Source organism: Gadus chalcogrammus, chromosome 2 (genome assembly GCF_026213295.1).
Source record: "Gadus chalcogrammus isolate NIFS_2021 chromosome 2, NIFS_Gcha_1.0, whole genome shotgun sequence".
Taxonomy (NCBI): domain Eukaryota; kingdom Metazoa; phylum Chordata; class Actinopteri; order Gadiformes; family Gadidae; genus Gadus; species Gadus chalcogrammus.
In genome coordinates, this window is record NC_079413.1 from 16,993,907 (window position 1) to 17,013,889 (window position 19,983).

General features: G+C 43.1%; 10 non-coding genes across 10 annotated transcripts; all 10 read right to left on the bottom strand.

Moving 5' to 3' along the window:
• Nucleotides 1-6,262: 6,262 nt before the first annotated feature.
• trnal-caa (transfer RNA leucine (anticodon CAA)) lies at nt 6,263-6,345 on the bottom strand. The gene has a single exon. It is a non-coding gene; the product is annotated as a tRNA-Leu (tRNA).
• Nucleotides 6,346-7,078: 733 nt separating this feature from the next.
• On the bottom strand, nt 7,079-7,161 carry trnal-cag (transfer RNA leucine (anticodon CAG)). The gene has a single exon. It is a non-coding gene; the product is annotated as a tRNA-Leu (tRNA).
• A 1,975-nt stretch (nt 7,162-9,136) lies between these two features.
• Nucleotides 9,137-9,219, bottom strand: trnal-cag (transfer RNA leucine (anticodon CAG)). The gene has a single exon. It is a non-coding gene; the product is annotated as a tRNA-Leu (tRNA).
• Nucleotides 9,220-11,181: 1,962 nt separating this feature from the next.
• trnal-cag (transfer RNA leucine (anticodon CAG)) lies at nt 11,182-11,264 on the bottom strand. The gene has a single exon. It is a non-coding gene; the product is annotated as a tRNA-Leu (tRNA).
• Nucleotides 11,265-12,005: 741 nt separating this feature from the next.
• Nucleotides 12,006-12,088, bottom strand: trnal-cag (transfer RNA leucine (anticodon CAG)). The gene has a single exon. It is a non-coding gene; the product is annotated as a tRNA-Leu (tRNA).
• A 739-nt stretch (nt 12,089-12,827) lies between these two features.
• trnal-cag (transfer RNA leucine (anticodon CAG)) lies at nt 12,828-12,910 on the bottom strand. The gene has a single exon. It is a non-coding gene; the product is annotated as a tRNA-Leu (tRNA).
• A 733-nt stretch (nt 12,911-13,643) lies between these two features.
• trnal-cag (transfer RNA leucine (anticodon CAG)) lies at nt 13,644-13,726 on the bottom strand. The gene has a single exon. It is a non-coding gene; the product is annotated as a tRNA-Leu (tRNA).
• A 1,149-nt stretch (nt 13,727-14,875) lies between these two features.
• On the bottom strand, nt 14,876-14,958 carry trnal-cag (transfer RNA leucine (anticodon CAG)). Its single transcript has one exon. It is a non-coding gene; the product is annotated as a tRNA-Leu (tRNA).
• A 3,210-nt stretch (nt 14,959-18,168) lies between these two features.
• On the bottom strand, nt 18,169-18,251 carry trnal-cag (transfer RNA leucine (anticodon CAG)). Its single transcript has one exon. It is a non-coding gene; the product is annotated as a tRNA-Leu (tRNA).
• A 1,208-nt stretch (nt 18,252-19,459) lies between these two features.
• trnal-cag (transfer RNA leucine (anticodon CAG)) lies at nt 19,460-19,542 on the bottom strand. The gene has a single exon. It is a non-coding gene; the product is annotated as a tRNA-Leu (tRNA).
• Nucleotides 19,543-19,983: the final 441 nt, after the last annotated feature.

Below are 19,983 nucleotides of genomic sequence, written 5' to 3' on the forward strand. Positions count from 1 at the left end.
AGGGTGATTGGGTACCCCCTTTAGGCCCTTATCTGGGCGACTTGACCGACGAGATAAATGATGGTGATCTGTATGGTACCGAACAGGAGGATTACATTAGCGAATATGTCTCAACAGGTCCTAAAAGCTATGCATACCACACCCGTGACCACAAGTCTGTCGTCAAAAGCAAAGGGGTGACTTTAAATGCAGCAAATGCTAAAGTGGTCACCCAGCAGACCCTGAAATGTCTATTGGATGATTTTGTCAACCATCGGCCTCAAACCCTCGACATCACCACCACTGTAGATACCATCCAGCGAGATAAGACTAGGTTTCTGCTTAAAAACGCTACTGTAGTTAAACGGCTTAGGGTGGTTTGCAACAAACGCAGGGTCTTCCCCGACTACACCACGCTTCCTTACGGTTATTAACCATTTTGTTTATTGTTTTTCTCTTTTTCACATGATCCATGTTTTTTCTTCTTCTTCTTTTTACATATCGTTTTCAAATGATCCATGTTTTTATTCATTTTATATTTTTGCGGGGGGTATGCATATTGTGTTAAGAAAATCAAATCATACTATGTTATAATCATGCTATTAGCTATTTTGTTTTTTATTGTTTTCAAATGATCCATGTTCTCTTCTTTCATCTTTTTTATTTTAATCATTTCTGTATGAATGACTGTGCTAATAATCATGTCGGTGTTAATAAAGAATGTTAACTGTCAAATGTTTCACGGTTCTATGGTCACAATACATCCGTCCATCAGAGGGGATGCACACAGACCGCAGAGATGGCTGCTGTACACACAACGTTCGACCCTAGACTTCAACACCCGTTCAGCATGGTAGTATCGGGACCTTCAAACAGCGGCAAAACCTACTTTGTCAAAACAGTCATTGAAAATATGGATCGGTTATTCTCAGAAAAGATTGAGAATATAGTATATGTTTATTCATGCTGGCAGCCCATATATGATGATTTACTTAAAATAAGGAACATTCACTTTGTAGAAGGGATCCCCAAATCTCTATGTGATGATGCAATCTTACCAGTCCATACTAGAAATCTGCTCATTATTGACGACTTGATGAACGATGCATGCAATAATATAGAGGTTCAGTACGTTTTTACCAAATATGTACACCATCGTAATCTCAGTTGTATGTATCTGGTCCAGAATTTATTTATGCAGGGTAAAACCAGCCGTACAATTAGTCTAAATACCAATTACATGGTTTTGTTTAAGAACCCTCGTGACAAATATCAGATTATGTTGATAGCCAAACAGATGTTTCCATGCAAGACAAAATATTTTCTAGAAGCCTTTAACGATGCTACCGACATGCCTTACGGCTATCTACTTGTAGACTTTAAAGCCATGACCCCAGACAACATGAGACTTAGAACAGATATATTGTCAGACCGGCATGTTGCAAAGTGATTAGCCCAAAAGACCATGTCCTCACGTATAAGTAGAAATCGTGAGCGTCTTAAGCAACTATATAGCGCACCTCCGGCCCAACGTAAAGTTATCCTCAGGACAGCCAACACCGACTTTATCAACTCGCTGTGTGAAATAGCCTTGAACATTTTACAAGGCAAAATACCTCTGACTCCACGCCAGCATACGAAATTGCGTAGACGAAAGAAGGACCTCAGAATTCTCGCCAATAAAAATGTACTAATATCTAGAAAGAAAAGACTAATCAATCAGACTGGTGGATTTCTACTACCCCTGCTGTCTGTGGCCATACCGTTGTTTACAAGCCTGTTCTCAAGAGGAGGGTGATTATAATGGATCATACGCACAAGATGTATCTAGTTCCTCAACATCAACTCGATGCCTTAAAACATACCCCGCCCAGGGATTCTGTTAGACAGACTGCTGAAAATGAGCTGGATAAAGCCATTACGATGGTGTTGAACACTCCCGATACAGACCTATATGAAAAAGCGGCCAGGTACGGCGCTGTCCTGCAGCGTTATCTATCCATGGTAAAGCAAGGGCAGCGCGAGCATGGAGAATTAACTCTGTCGCTTGCTGAGGGGGACCCTGTTCATACGCCTATGGCGGCACAACATAGTGCTGATGACGATGACGGCACCGGCGATCATATCTATAAGGATATAATGAAACATATACCCGTCAGAAGCAAGAGCAATACCCGACATATCCTGGACTCTTTAAAGAAATCTAAAAATGTTTCATGGTCGGACAAGGGGGAGATCATATTACGTGGCGAAACTATTAAGGGGTCCCATATGTTTGATTTGTTAAAGAATGTTACCGCCCCTTACCATGTTGTCGAATCTGTCAGACCACTGGGCTGGAATGTATTTCTGAAATCTTTAGCCAGTAATAATATACCCCTATCGGCTATCCCTAATAAACAACTCAGGCAAACTGTAGACATGTATAAGCATAGCCCCGGCACTACGGACGCCAATGCGATGGCCTCCGCCCCTGGCTCATCCGATAAAAGGAGGAAACGCAAGCAGCCCTTGTCATCTATTACTTCACCTGGAATGCATGTGGCCGAGTGGTTGCCATTTTAAATTATGTATCTAAATGTATGTTTTATCCGTAAAAATAAAAGAAAACAGTACTACTAAAATGTAATCAAATTATTGTACTTTTATTATCAATACAGAAAACAATCATAACAACAACAACACATGCTACATGTTACATCCGCATACACATGACTGCACACACATCATATCATGCTCATTACAGACATTAGGTTGTACACGGTTAACAAAGTCATAAACCTTTTCATCATTACGGGGTAAATTATCCCCATACATTTTCAAAAACTTTTGATAGGATACCCCTTTTTGCATATTAAACAAGAAAAAAACACAATGATGCCCACATGCTGTACTTGACGGATCCTGGACCTGTTGTGTAGAATGATCAACATCTATACAGTGCTGATCGAGAAAACGCTGTATGGTCTCAGGAAACTCAGAGTATGAGGGTGGGTTGCCGTAGGAGTCGAAAAAGTAACCCTGTCTCTCATCAGTAATATAGATGGCTAGCCAATGCGCACCGGCCATATGTGAAGGTTCGGTGTTGACCACCATCATAGCAGGCCTCTGATGAATTTCCCGGGGTAGGTGATTACACGGTAACGCGCCGAGAAAATATGCCTTGTGTGCCATTTTCTGACACACGGCTGTTAGCTCTATAGTATTCATATCGCACCGCCTTTTTCAGTAATAGTCCAACAGCACCTGTCGTCTATTTGATATTTCTATAACAGAATCATAAACTGCATAACATATCAAATTGACCGTTGTAGCCAATGCTGCTCTGAACCGTGCCTCTAGCCTCACATTCCCTGTTCTGACTAGCGATACATGTTGTCCACAGCCCTCATCTGCCTCAAGGTTGAAACAAAATAATGCATACCCGCCCCCGAATTCCTTATGATTAATGGCTATTTCTCTATCTTTGAGCTGTCGACCTGTAGCCTGAATGAGCTGGAAATATTCTCGTGTATAGAGACCATTTCTAAAGTCAGGCTGAAAGGGTTTAGAGGGATATGCCTGACCGTCGCAATATAGGGATAAGAACTCAATGCCGAAATGCTGGAATCTGAAAGGATTCCTGGCATAGCTCCCTGTGAATGCTTCGTTATTCACAAAGCCTATAATAACCATCTTGGGTATTTGGCCTAGAAATAGATTATCCTGTGTGCATATACGGCTGCCCGCAGCGATGGATACATTCTTTAGACGTACCCTATCAACAGGGTATTTAACGTTAGCTTGGTTTAGCGCACGGGCATGTGCCAGCTTGACGCCTGGTGCTACCGATACCTTTTTAATGAAAACATTTGCAGACGCTATAGAGACCCGGTATTCCACAGCCCCATCGGACATGAGACAGAAATCATTTTTTGCTCTAATGAATCTCATGCGGAGATCAACTCCGTTAATCAACAGTTTCTCCTGAAAAAACATATCGACGTGTATAGGGGATATCAGCTCCACTATACGACTTCGCCCTGTATATTCACTCCTAGTCGTTAAGCCTAGATTGAGACCTCCAGGAAGAATCTCGTCCATATGTCCATGTGTGTCTTTCTGGAATAGACCACAGCCAAATTGGGTGTCTAATGTTCCGTTTCCATAGTTTAGCAGGCATTCTATTATGCCTCTGTATGGATAGGTGTTTGACGACTGGGTGATAAGCCTATCACCCAGAGTAATATCTACTTGGGAGAATAACGTGCATCCTGGATAGTTAATCAGTCCCACGGGTGCCGCCGGAGCCAAGTCTGTTCCATCAGGATTAGTAATCTTGATCCTCAGATGTAAATACGTGTTGTTTAGATCTATATAGTCTTCGCTACTGGCCGATACAAAGAACTCTATGGGTCCACCATCTGTTAGCGCCGATAGCGGGGGTATTTCAATATATGTACTTTTTTCTATCGATGTCTGCGTCATCGGCAGGGAGAAGAGATCCAGCTCGCTCTTAATGCATTCGTCTGACATGTTATGTAGCAACGCCATTGTTATTCAACCCTCCTGCTATACTAGATGAATATATCGTTAGCTGCCCCTCTAAAACGACGGGATGCCACCTTCCTGCTCCTTTTAGGTTTGGATCTCTTTTTGATAGATGCCAATCTTTTATTCTGTTTACGACGTCGTGCCGGTGCACGGGTACGCCCACATCCTATAGGAGGATACTTTGTTGCTCTTCGGGCATATACCCTCATGCCTGCCCCCTGCTGTTTGGGCGTAGATGCAGCATGGGCTATGTTGGTCATAACGTCGCCTATAATATGTTTAGCAGCAGTCTTCAGATGAGGCTTTGCTATGCTAACCCCTCGCCTAAATAACGGAATAGCCATTCTAAAGAGGCTACGGAACATCCCTCCGATGCCAGCTCCATATTGTGTGCTGCTACCCTCATAGCCAGGTAGCCCACTCCCTGCTTGGTTTAAATAATACTGAACATATTTGTTCTCGTCGTAAGGCGGTCTATACCCCCTCATCCCTATAGACGGTACTACGGATTCTACTGTTTTACAGGTCTAAAATGCAGCTTGAGTATCACTTTGCCGTATGTGAATTTTATATTTGTATTCTGGTCAGACTTTAGATCGATTTCAATATCTCCAAGAGGGTCTCGGGCTACGTGTACGTAATGCGGCTTGTCGAACATGTGAATGCAGTGTCTCCTGCTGGTGTCGGTTATATTAATACTCCTTAGCAGGGGGACATAACTATCTCCGACCAGCTGATGGTCAACGATGTCGCTATATATGAACATGTTGTAACACCCGCCGTGAATATCCGTGGGATGGGGGGCGTATGCTGCATACGATTTATGGGCTGATAGCTTGACCCCTGCGTCGAAACCCAGCATAGCGGCCAGTTTTCCTCTAAAGACGATAGATAGGTGAGCGTCTCCTTCTACATAAACGCGGTTTCTAATACCTTCATGATGTAGTATAACTCTACCGCTAGGATCATATTTGGCCCAAGTCTTGTTGATTTTTAGTAATAACGATCCGATACTCTCATAAAGCCCACCAACTAATAGACATGATGTCCTATGACCCGTTTTACCATCGTGAATGGTCATTGTAGCGTCCTCGGTAGGAAAACTATGCCAGCTGCATGGGTACTGAGCTTCAATTAGGCCTACTTCATAGGGCTGCTTGGTGTGTATAGATTTTGCTAATTTAGTTCTAAAATTCCATATCTTATTTTGTGGGTAGATCCCTGCCGATGCATTACTCGCTAGAGTCACATAGAACCCTCCAGACACCTCCTTATCCATCGTACACTCTGGTTATAATGGAATGTATGTCTCTTGTATGTCTCTTTATGCATCGACTAGTGTCTTTTCAGCTATCCATGAATTGAATGCCTCCGGCCAGCCCAGCCATTTGACATATAGCAGATTCTTAGACCCCTCCCTTTTTCTATCTATAATCTTTTCTATTTTATACACCTTGTTTTTAGACACTCTAACTTTTTGTAGCTCTTTCTCATAAAATGTTCCATGGACAGGGGCACCTGCATAGTCTTGCAGCTTATAGACTGGAGGACACCTTGCTATGCGCTGCGATATTACAAAATATTCATCCGTAAATGTCTGCTCATACCCCTTTCGAAATGTAGCTCTGACTTTTGAAATTCTAACCGTGTCACCAACATCGTATCTAAACACCACCATCGGCTCTTGAGTGGTTTTGTATAGCGTATTAAACACTGTTTTCTCACTGAGAATTGAGAGAACCAGACGTCATATCAGAATTGGGATTCGAACCCACGCCTCCAGAGGAGACTGCGACTTGAACGCAGCGCCTTAGACCGCTCGGCCATCCTGACGTATTTTATCAGACCCTTCGAATCAATCAACACAAAACTCCATCATGGTTACTGCTCTCGTATGTTCAAATGTCCGTAAAACATGGACCGATAATAAACCCAAGCAACCATGCGCTGTAACCTTACCATAGTTACATGGATTACACTACTTACATAAACTAATGCACAGACACGGATGTGCACACAAAGATTGAGACAGAAAGACACCCCTCTCATTACCCATTTCCACTACCCCACCGTAGCCAGCCAGTCACTTTGAGTTTAAATCTCCTTACCTTTTCCAAATGTTCTCCATATTACAAAGTTTGAACAGATAATCACAATCAACGAGAACCCACGCCTCCAGAGGAGACTTCGACCTGAACGCAGCGCCTTAGACCGCTCGGCCATCCTGACCATTTTCATCAGACCCTTCGAATCAATAAAAACAAAACGCCATCATGGTTACTGCTCTCGTATGTACAAATGTCCGTAGAACATGGACCGATAATAAACCCCAGCAACCATGCGCTGTAACGTTACCATAGTTACATGGGTTACACTACATACATAAACTAATACACACACACTGATTGAGACAGAATGACACGCAGACACCCATCTCATTAACCATTTCCACTACCCAACATTAGCCAGTGAGTCACTTTGAGTTTAAAACTCCTTACCTTTTCCAAATATTCTCCATATTACTAAATTTGAACAGATTATCACAATCAACGAGATCCATATGTCGTGTCAGAAGTGGGATTCGAACCCACGCCTCCAGAGGAGACTGCGACCTGAACGCAGCGCCTTAGACCGCTCGGCCATCCTGACGTATTTCATCAGACCCTTCGAATCAATCAACACAAAACGCAATCATGGTTACTGCTCTTGTATGTTCAAATGTCCGTAAAACAAGGACCGATAATAAACCCCAGCTACCATGCGCTGTAACCTTACCATAGTTACATGGATTACACTACTTACATAAACTAATGCACAGACACGGACGTGCACACAAAGATTGAGACAGAAAGACACCCCTCTCATTACCCATTTCCACTACCCCACCGTAGCCAGCCAGTCACTTTGAGTTTAAATCTCCTTACCTTTTCCAAATGTTCTCCATATTTCAAAGTTTGAACAGATAATCACAATCAACAAGATCAAAATGTAGTGTCAGAAGTGGGATTCGAACCCACGCCTCCAGAGGAGACTACGACCTGAACGCAGCCCCTTAGACCGCTCGGCCATCCTGACGCAATTTAACAATACCCTTCGAATCAATAAAGACAACACACCATCATGGTTACTGCTCTCGTATGTTCAAATGTCCGTACAACATGGACCGATAATAAACCCCAGCTACCATGCGCTGAATCGTTACCATAGTTACATGGATTACACTACTTACATAAACTAATGCACCGACACGGACGTGCAAACACACAGATTGAGACAGAAAGACACCCCTCTCATTTCCCCTTTCTACCACCCCAAAGAAGCCAGCCAGTCACTTTGAGTTTAAACCTCCTTACCTTTTCCAAATGTTCTCCATATTACAAAGTTTGAACAGATAATCAGAATCAACGAGAACCCACGCCTCCAGAGGAGACTGCGACCTGAACGCATTGCCTTAGACCGCTCGGCCATCCAGACGTTTTTCATCAGACCCTTTGAATCAATCAACACAAAACGCCATCATGGTTACTGCTCTCGTATGTTCAAATGTCCGTAAAACATGGACCGATAATAAACCCCAGCAACCATGCGCTGTAACGTTACCATAGTTACACTATAAACTAATGCACACGCACGCACACAGATTGAGACAGAATGACATGCAGACACCCATCTCATTAACCATGTCCACTACCAGACATTAGCCAGCGAGTCACTTTGAGTTTAAAACTCCTTACCTTTTCCAAATGTTCTCCATATTACAAAGTTTGAACAGATAATCACAAACAACGAGAACCAGATGTCATATCAGAATTGGGATTCGAACCCACGCCTCCAGAGGAGACTGCGACCTGAACGCAGCGCATTAGACCGCTCGGCCATCCTGACGTATTTTATCAGACCCTTCGAATCAATCAACACAAAACTCCATCATGGTTACTGCTCTCGTATGTTCAAATGTCCGTAAAACATGGACCGATAATAAACCCAAGCAACCATGCGCTGTAACCTTACCATAGTTACATGGATTACACTACTTACGTAAACTAATGCACAGACACGGACGTGCACACAAAGATTGAGACAGAAAGACACCCCTCTCATTACCCATTTCCACTACCCCACCGTAGCCAGCCAGTCACTTTGAGTTTAAATCTCCTTACCTTTTCCAAATGTTCTCCATATTACAAAGTTTGAACAGATAATCACAATCAACGAGAACCCACGCCTCCAGAGGAGACTTCGACCTGAACGCAGCGCCTTAGACCGCTCGGTCATCTAGACGTTTTACATCAGACCCTTCGAATCAATTAACACAAAACGCCATCATGGTTACTGCTCTCGTATGTTCAAATGTCCGTAGAACATGGACCGATAATAAACCCCAGCAACCATGGTCTGTAACCTTACCATATTTACATGGATTACACTACTTACATAAACTAATGCACAGACACGGACGTGCACACAAAGATTGAGACAGAAAGACACCCCTCTCATTACCCATTTCCACTACCCCACCGTAGCCAGCCAGTCACTTTGAGTTTAAATCTCCTTACCTTTTCCAAATGTTCTCCATATTTCAAAGTTTGAACAGAAAATCACAATCAACAATATCAAAATGTAGTGTCAGAAGTGGGATTCGAACCCACGCCTCCAGAGGAGACTGCGACCTGAACGCAGCGCCTTAGACCGCTCGGCCATCCTGACGTAATTCAACAATACCCTTCGAATCATTAAACACAACACACCATCATGGTTACTGCTCTTGTATATTCAAATGTCCGTACAACAAGGACCGATAATAAACCCCAGCTACCATGCGCTGAATCGTTACCATAGTTACATGGATTACACTACTTACATAAACGAATGCACCGACACGGACGTGTAAACACACAGATTGAGACAGAAAGACACCCCTCTCATTTCCCCTTTCTACTACCCCAAAGAAGCCAGCCAGTCACTTTGAGTTTAAACCTCCTTACCTTTTCCAAATGTTCTCCATATTACAAAGTTTGAACAGATAATCACAATCAACGAGAACCCACGCCTCCAGAGGAGACTGCGACCTGAACGCAGCGCCTTAGACCGCTCGGCCATCCAGACGTTTTTCATCAGACCCTTCAAATCAATCAACACAAAACGCCATCATGGTTACTGCTCTCGTATGTTCAAATGTCCGTAAAACATGGACCGATAATAAACCCCAGCAACCATGCGCTGTAACGTTACATGGGTTACACTACTTACATAAACTAATGCACACGCACTGATTGAGACAGAATGACACGCAGACACCCATCTCATTAACCATTTCCACTACCCAACATTAGCCAGTGAGTCACTTTGAGTTTAAAACTCCTTACCTTTTCCAAATTTTCTCCATATTACTAAGTTTGAACAGATAATCACAATCAACGAGATCCATATGTCTGGTCAGAAGTGGGATTCGAACCCACGCCTCCAGAGGAGACTGCGACCTGAACGCAGCACCTTAGACCGCTCGCCCATCCTGACGTATTTCATCAGACCCTTCGAATCAATCAAGACAAAACGCAATCATGGTTACTGCTCTTGTATGTTCAAATGTCCGTAAAACAAGGACCGATAATAAACCCCAGCTACCATGCGCTGTAACCTTACCATAGTTACATGGATTACACTACTTACATATACTAATGCACAGACACGGACGTGCACACAAAGATTGAGACAGAAAGACACCCCTCTCATTACCCATTTCCACTACCCCACCGTAGCCAGCCAGTCACTTTGAGTTAAATCTCCTTACCTTTTCCAAATGTTCTCCATATTACAAAGTTTGAACAGATAATCACAAACAACGAGAACCAGATGTCATATCAGAATTGGGATTCGAACCCACGCCTCCAGAGAAGACTGCGACCTGAACGCAGCGCCTTAGACCGCTCGGCCATCCTGACGTATTTTATCAGACCCTTCGAATCAATCAACACAAAACTCCATCATGGTTACTGCTCTCGTATGTTCAAATGTCCGTAAAACATGGACCGATAATAAACCCAAGCAACCATGCGCTGTAACCTTACCATAGTTACATGGATTACACTACTTACATAAACTAATGCACAGACACGGACGTGCACACAAAGATTGAGACAGAAAGACACCCCTCTCATTACCCATTTCCACTACCCCACCGTAGCCAGCCAGTCACTTTGAGTTTAAATCTCCTTACCTTTTCCAAATGTTCTCCATATTACAAAGTTTGAACAGATAATCTCAATCAACGAGAACCCACGCCTCCAGAGGAGACTTCGACCTGAACGCAGCGCCTTAGACCGCTCGGTCATCTAGACGTTTTACATCAGACCCTTCGAATCAATTAACACAAAACGCCATCATGGTTACTGCTCTCGTATGTTCAAATGTCCGTAGAACATGGACCGATAATAAACCCCAGCAACCATGGGCTGTAACCTTACCATAGTTACATGGATTACACTACATACATAAACTAATGCACAGACACACAGATTGAGACAGAATGACACCCCTCTCATTACCCATTTCCTCTACCCCACCGTAGGCAGCCAGTCACTTTGAGTTTAAATCTCCTTACCTTTTCCAAATATTCTCCATTTTACAAAGTTTGAACAGATAATAACAATAAACGAGATCCAAATGAAATGTCGGAAGTGGGATTTGAACCCACGCCTCCAGAGGAGACTGCGACCTGAACGCAGCGCCTTAGACCGCTCGGCCATCCTGACCTTTATCATCAGACCCATCGAATCAATCAACACAAAAAGCCATCATGGTTACTGCTCTTGTATGTTCAAATGTCCGTAAAACAAGGACCGATAATAAACCCCAGCTACCATGCGCTGTAACGTTACCATAGTTCCATGGATTACACTACTTACATAAACTAATGCACCGACACGGACGTGCAAACACACAGATTGAGACAGAAAGACAGCCCTCTCATTTCCCCTTTCTACTACCCCAAAGTAGCCAGCCAGTCACTTTGAGTTTAAACCTCCCTGCCTTTTCCAAATGTTCTCCATATTACAAAGTTTGAACAGATAATCAGAATCAACGAGAACCCACGCCTCCAGAGGAGACTGCGACCTGAACGCATCGCCTTAGACCGCTCGGCCATCCAGACGTTTTTCATCAGTCCCTTTGAATCAATCAACACAAAACGCCATCATGGTTACTGCTCTCGTATGTTCAAATGTCCGTAAAACATGGACCGATAATAAACCCTAGAAAACATGCGCTGTAACGTTACCATAGTTACATGGGTTACACTACTTACATAAACTAATGCACACGCACGCACACAGATTGAGACAGAATGACACGCAGACACCCATCTCATTAACCATTTCCACTACCAGACATTATCCAGCGAGTCACTTTGAGTTTAAAACTCCTTACCTTTTACGAATGTTCTCCATATTACAAAGTTTGAACAGATAATCACAATCAACGAGATCCAAATGTAATGTCAGAAGTGGGATTCGAACCCACGCCTCCAGAGGAGACTGCGACCTGAACGCAGCGCCTTAGACCGCTCAGCCATCCTGACGTATTTTGTCAGACCCTTCGAATCAATCAACACAAAACTCCATCATGGGTACTGCTCTCGTATGTTCAAATGTCCGTAAAACATGGACCGATAATAAACCCCAGCAACCATGCGCTGTAACCTTACCATAGTTACATGGATTACACTACTTACATAAACTAATTCACAGACACGGACGTGCACACAAAGATTGAGACAGAAAGACACCCCTCTCATTACCCATTTCCACTACCCCACCGTAGCCAGCCAGTCACTTTGAGTTTAAATCTCCTTACCTTTTCCAAAGGTTCTCCATATTACAAAGTTTGAACAGACAATCACAATCAACGAGAACCCACTCCTCCAGAGGAGACTGCGACCTGAACGCAGCGCCTTAGACCGCACGGCCATCCAGACGTTTTACATCAGACCCTTCGAATCAATTAACACAAAACGCCATCATGGTTACTGCTCTCGTATGTTCAAATGTCCGTAGAACATGGACCGATAATAAACCCCAGCAACCATGCGCTGTAACCTTACCATATTTACATGGATTACACTACTTACATAAACTAATGCACAGACACGGAGGTGCACACAATGATTGAGACAGAAAGACACCCCTCTCATTACCCATTTCCACTACCCCACCGTAGCCAGCCAGTCACTTTGAGTTTAAATCTCCTTACCTTTTCCAAATGTTCTCCATATTACAAAGTTTGAACAGATAATCACAATCAACGAGATCCAATTGTAATGTCAGAAGTGGGATTCGAACCCACGCCTCCAGAGGAGACTGCGACCTGAACACAGCGCCTTAGACCTCTCGGCCATCCTGACGTATTTTATCAGACACTTCGAATCAATCAACACAAAACTCCATCATGGTTATTGCTCTCGTATGTTCAAATGTCCGTAAAACATGGACCGATAATAAACCCCGGCAACCATGCGCTGTAACCTTACCATAGTTACATGGATTACACTACTTACATAAACTAATGCACAGACACGGACGTGCACACAAAGATTGAGACAGAAAGACACCCCTCTCATTACCCATTTCCACTTCCCCACCGTAGCCAGCCAGTCACTTTGAGTTTAAATCTCCTTACCTTTTCCAAATGTTCTCCATATTACAAAGTTTGAACAGATAATCACAATCAACGAGAACCCACGCCTCCAGAGGAGACTGCGACCTGAACGCATCGCCTTAGACCGCTCGGCCATCCAGACGTTTTTCATCAGACCCTTCGAATCAATCAACACAAAACGCCATCATGGTTACTGCTCTCGTATGTTCAAATGTCCGTAGAACATGGACCGATAATAAACCCCAGCAACCATGCGCTGTAACGTTACCATAGTTACATGGGTTACACTACTTACATAAACTAATACACACACACTGATTGAGACAGAATGACACGCAGACACCCATCTCATTAACCATTTCCACTACCCAACATTAGCCAGTGAGTCACTTTGAGTTTAAAACTCCTTACCTTTTCCAAATTTTCTCCATATTACTAAGTTTGAACAGATTATCACAATCAACGAGATCCATATGTCGTGTCAGAAGTGGGATTCGAACCCACGCCTCCAGAGGAGACTGCGACCTGAACGCAGCGCCTTAGACCGCTCGGCCATCCTGACGTATTTCATCAGACCCTTCGAATCAATCAACACAAAACGCAATCATGGTTACTGCTCTCGTATGTTCAAATGTCCGTAAAACATGGACCGATAATAAACCCAAGCAACCATGCGCTGTAACGTTACCATAGTTACATGGATTACACTACTCACATAAACGAATGCACCGACACGGACGTGAAAACACACAGATTGAGACAGAAAGACACCCCTCTCATTTCCCCTTTCTACTACCCCAAAGAAGCCAGCCAGTCACTTTGAGTTTAAATCTCCTTACCTTTTCCAAATGTTCTCCATATTACAAAGTTTGAACAGATAATCACAATCAACGAGAACCCACGCCTCCAGAGGAGACTGCGACCTGAACGCAGCGCCTTAGACCGCTCGGCCATCCAGCCGTTTTTCATCAGACCCTTCGAATCAATCAACACAAAACGCCATCATGGTTACTGCTCTTGTATGTTCAAATGTCCGTAAAACAAGGACCGATAATTAACCCCAGCTACCATGCGCTGTAACCTTACCATAGTTACATGGATTACACTACGTACATAAACTAATGCACAGACTCACAGATTGAGACAGAATGACACCCCTCTCATTACCCATTTCCTCTACCCCACCGTAGCCAGCCAGTCACTTTGAGTTTAAATCTCCTTACCTTTTCCAAATATTCTCCATTTTACAAAGTTTGAACAGATAATAACAATAAACGAGATCCAAATGTAATGTCAGAAGTGGGATTCGAACCCACGCCTCCAGAGGAAACTGTGACCTGAACGCAGCGCCTTAGACCGCTCGGCCATCCTGACGTATTTCAACAGAACCTTCGAATCAATCAACACAAAAAGCCATCATGGTTACTGCTCTTGTATGTTCAAATGTCCGTAAAACAAGGACCGATAATAAACCCCAGCTACCATGCGCTGTAACGTTACCATAGTTACATGGGTTACACTACTTACATAAACTAATACACACACACTGATTGAGACAGAATGACACGCAGACACCCATCTCATTAACCATTTCCACTACCCAACATTAGCCAGTGAGTCACTTTGAGTTTAAAACTCCTTACCTTTTCCAAATTTTCTCCATATTACTAAATTTGAACAGATTATCACAATCAACGAGATCCATATGTCGTGTCAGAAGTGGGATTCGAACCCACGCCTCCAGAGGAGACTGCGACCTGAACGCAGCGCCTTAGACCGCTCGGCCATCCTGACGTATTTCATCAGACCCTTCGAATCAATCAACACAAAACGCAATCATGGTTACTGCTCTTGTATGTTCAAATGTCCGTAAAACAAGGACCGATAATAAACCCCAGCTACCATGCGCTGTAACCTTACCATAGTTACATGGATTACACTACTTACATAAACTAATGCACAGACACGGACGTGCACACAAAGATTGAGACAGAAAGACACCCCTCTCATTACCCATTTCCACTACCCCACCGTAGCCAGCCAGTCACTTTGAGTTTAAATCTCCTTACCTTTTCCAAATGTTCTCCATATTTCAAAGTTTGAACAGATAATCACAATCAACAAGATCAAAATGTAGTGTCAGAAGTGGGATTCGAACCCACGCCTCCAGAGGAGACTACGACCTGAACGCAGCCCCTTAGACCGCTCGGCCATCCTGACGCAATTTAACAATACCCTTCGAATCAATAAAGACAACACACCATCATGGTTACTGCTCTCGTATGTTCAAATGTCCGTACAACATGGACCGATAATAAACCCCAGCTACCATGCGCTGAATCGTTACCATAGTTACATGGATTACACTACTTACATAAACTAATGCACCGACACGGACGTGCAAACACACAGATTGAGACAGAAAGACACCCCTCTCATTCCTCCTTTCTACCACCCCAAAGAAGCCAGCCAGTCACTTTGAGTTTAAACCTCCTTACCTTTTCCAAATGTTCTCCATATTACAAAGTTTGAACAGATAATCAGAATCAACGAGAACCCACGCCTCCAGAGGAGACTGCGACCTGAACGCATTGCCTTAGACCGCTCGGCCATCCAGACGTTTTTCATCAGACCCTTTGAATCAATCAACACAAAACGCCATCATGGTTACTGCTCTCGTATGTTCAAATGTCCGTAAAACATGGACCGATAATAAACCCCAGCAACCATGCGCTGTAACGTTACCATAGTTACATGGGTTACACTACTTACTACGGATGCAAACAATTAATCGATTATCGATTAATTGTCGATAAGAGATTACTCGATTAAAATAAATTACTTGCAATTAATCGCATTTTTAACCCGTAATTCCCCAACCGTCCACGTGAGGGCGCGCTTGACGCCAGACGTACTTGACGCACACGCGGGAACACAAGCGAAGAAGCAGGACAAGACAAACGAAAAGCGGGACACTAGAGCTGTGTTCGAAATCGTTCCCTATCATGGATGCAGTGCACTAAATAGGGTGCACGGCATTTTGTAGGGTGTTCAAATTCTCAGTGGTCCACTATATAGGGCACTATATAGTGGACTTAAAATAGGGTACATACGATGTTCCCTACATGTTACCTCCGTATACCACAATGCAATGCGGTTGTATTTTTCCAGGGGAGAAGAAGAAGCAGAATAACCGCGAAAACTCGTTCCCTATTCCCCATATAGTGTACATGATATAGTGCACTATATAGGGAATAGGGAACGAGAATTCGGACACTACGCTGAACATTTCTAAACGTCATTTGCCTCAGTAAATGCGCCGGGTATTTGTGTGAATTGATGCGCCGACATCATCTAAACAAACCGGGCTGGAGGTTGTATTGATGTTGAATGTTGCATTTCCTTGTTCAAGTTTTTTTAAATTAATTTTGAATGTTAAATATTCTATGTTAAATCCCAAATAAATTGTTGACATTTCTAAACACAAGCCGGTGACTCCATCATTAAATGTATTCGTTTTCGCGGTTATTCAGCTTCTTCTCCCCTGGAAAAATACAACCGCATTGCATTGTGGTATACGGGAGTAACATGTAGGGAACATTGTATGTACCCTATTTTAAGTCCACTATATAGTGCCCTATATATTCGAACACCCTACAAAATGGCGTGCACCCTATTTAGTGCACTACATCCATAATAGGGAACGATTTCGAACACAGCTACTGACACGATGAAGAGGGCAAAACGGAGTGCAGTATGGAGCCACTTTAAGTTGGTTAATGACGACAAAGACGCCAAATGCACAATATGTGGAAGTATTTTAAAGTACAACTAAACGACTTCGTTGAATTACCACCTAAATGTGTCACATTCAGAAGGAAATTCAGCTTCTCAGAAGAATTGCCGCTTATCAATTAATCGATCATCGATCGATAAGATGAAACAACTATCGATTAATGAATTACTCGATAATTTGCATCCCTACTACTTACATAAACTAATGCACACGCACGCACACAGATTGAGACAGAATGACACGCAGACACCCATCTCATTAACCATGTCCACTACCAGACATTAGCCAGCGAGTCACTTTGAGTTTAAAACTCCTTACCTTTTCCAAATGTTCTCCATATTACAAAGTTTGAACAGATAATCACAAACAACGAGAACCAGATGTCATATCAGAATTGGGATTCGAACCCACTCCTCCAGAGGAGACTGCGACCTGAACGCAGCGCCTTAGACCGCTCGGCCATCCTGACGTATTTTATCAGACCCTTCGAATCAATCAACACAAAACTCCATCATGGTTACTGCTCTCGTATGTTCAAATGTCCGTAAAACATGGACCGATAATAAACCCAAGCAACCATGCGCTGTAACCTTACCATAGTTACATGGATTACACTACTTACGTAAACTAATGCACAGACACGGACGTGCACACAAAGATTGAGACAGAAAGACACCCCTCTCATTACCCATTTCCACTACCCCACCGTAGCCAGCCAGTCACTTTGAGTTTAAATCTCCTTACCTTTTCCAAATGTTCTCCATATTACAAAGTTTGAACAGATAATCACAATCAACGAGAACCCACGCCTCCAGAGGAGACTTCGACCTGAACGCAGCGCCTTAGACCGCTCGGTCATCTAGACGTTTTACATCAGACCCTTCGAATCAATTAACACAAAACGCCATCATGGTTACTGCTCTCGTATGTTCAAATGTCCGTAGAACATGGACCGATAATAAACCCCAGCAACCATGGTCTGTAACCTTACCATATTTACATGGATTACACTACTTACATAAACTAATGCACAGACACGGACGTGCACACAAAGATTGAGACAGAAAGACACCCCTCTCATTACCCATTTCCACTACCCCACCGTAGCCAGCCAGTCACTTTGAGTTTAAATCTCCTCACCTTTTCCAAATGTTCTCCATTTTACAAAGTTTGAACAGATAATCACAATAAACGAGATCCAAATGTAATGTCAGAAGTGGGATTCGAACCCACGCCTCCAGAGGAGACTGCGACCTGAACGCAGCGCCTTAGACCGCTCGGCCATCCTGACCATTTTCATCAGACCCTTCGAATCAATAAAAACAAAACGCCATCATGGTTACTGCTCTCGTATGTTCAAATGTCCGTAAAACATGGACCGATAATAAACCCCAGCAACCATGCGCTGTAACCTTACCATAGTTACATGGATTACACTACTTACATAAACTAATGCATAGACACGGACGTGCACACAAAGATTGTGCCGGAAAGACACCCCTCTCATTACCCATTTCCACTACCCCACCGTAGCCAGCCAGTCACTTTAAGTTTAAATATCCTTACCTTTTCCAAATGTTCTCCATATTACAAAGTTTGAACAGATAATCACAATCAACGAGAACCCACGCCTCCAGAGGAGACTGCGACCTGAACGCAGCGCCTTAGACCGCTCGGCTATCCTGACGTATTTCATCAGATCCTTCGAATCAATCAACACAAAACGCCATCATGGTTACTGCTCTTGTATGTTCAAATGTCCGTAAAACAAGGACCGATAATAAACCCCAGCTACCATGCGCTGTAACGTTACCATAGTTACATGGGTTACACTACTTACATAAACTAATGCACCGACACGGACGTGCAAACACACAAATTGAGACAGAAAGACAGCCCTCTCATTTCCCCTTTCTACTACCCCAACGTAGCCAGCCAGTCACTTTGAGTTTAAATATCCTTACCTTTTCCAAATGTTCTCCATATTAAAAAGTTTGAACAGATCATCACAATCAACAAGATCAAAATGTAGTGCACTGTAAAACCTGACAAGTTAGTTCAACTTAAACTATTTGTGGAAACCGATTGCCTTGAACTATTTAAGTTTACTAACTCACATAAAATAATTGCTGGTACTTAATTTATTTAAGTAAAGATAACTCTTATATCTAGAGTTATTGTGACATGTGTATTATGAGTTAGCATTACTAATTCCATTTACTGAAGTGAAATGTAAAGAATTAGCTTTTTACACTTAAATGCAGCAATTCATTCATCGTATATAACATGTGTTCATGTAACTTATTACATTCTAGGACAACATAAACTAATGCACAGACACACAGATTGAGACAGAATGACACCCCTCTCATTACCCATTTCCTCTACCCCACCGTAGCCAGCCAGTCACTTTGAGTTTCAATCTCCTTACCTTTTCCAAATGTTCTCCATTTTACAAAGTTTGAACAGATAATCACAATAAACGAGATCCAAATGTAATGTCAGAAGTGGGATTCGAACCCACGTCTCCAGAGGAGACTGCGACCTGAACGCAGCACCTTAGACCGCTCGGCCATCCTGACCATTTTCATCAGACCCTTCGAATCAATAAAAACAAAACGCCATCATGGTTACTGCTCTCGTATGTTCAAATGTCCGTAAAACATGGACCGATAATAAACCCCAGCAACCATGCGCTGTAACCTTACCATAGTTACATGGATTACACTACTTACATAAACTAATGCATAGACACGGACGTGCACACAAAGATTGTGCCGGAAAGACACCCCTCTCATTACCCATTTCCACTACCCCACCGTAGCCAGCCAGTCACTTTAAGTTTAAATATCCTTACCTTTTCCAAATGTTCTCCATATTACAAAGTTTGAACAGATAATCACAATCAACGAGAACCCACGCCTCCAGAGGAGACTGCGACCTGAACGCAGCGCCTTAGACCGCTCGGCCATCCTGACGTATTTCATCAGATCCTTCGAATCAATCAACACAAAACGCCATCA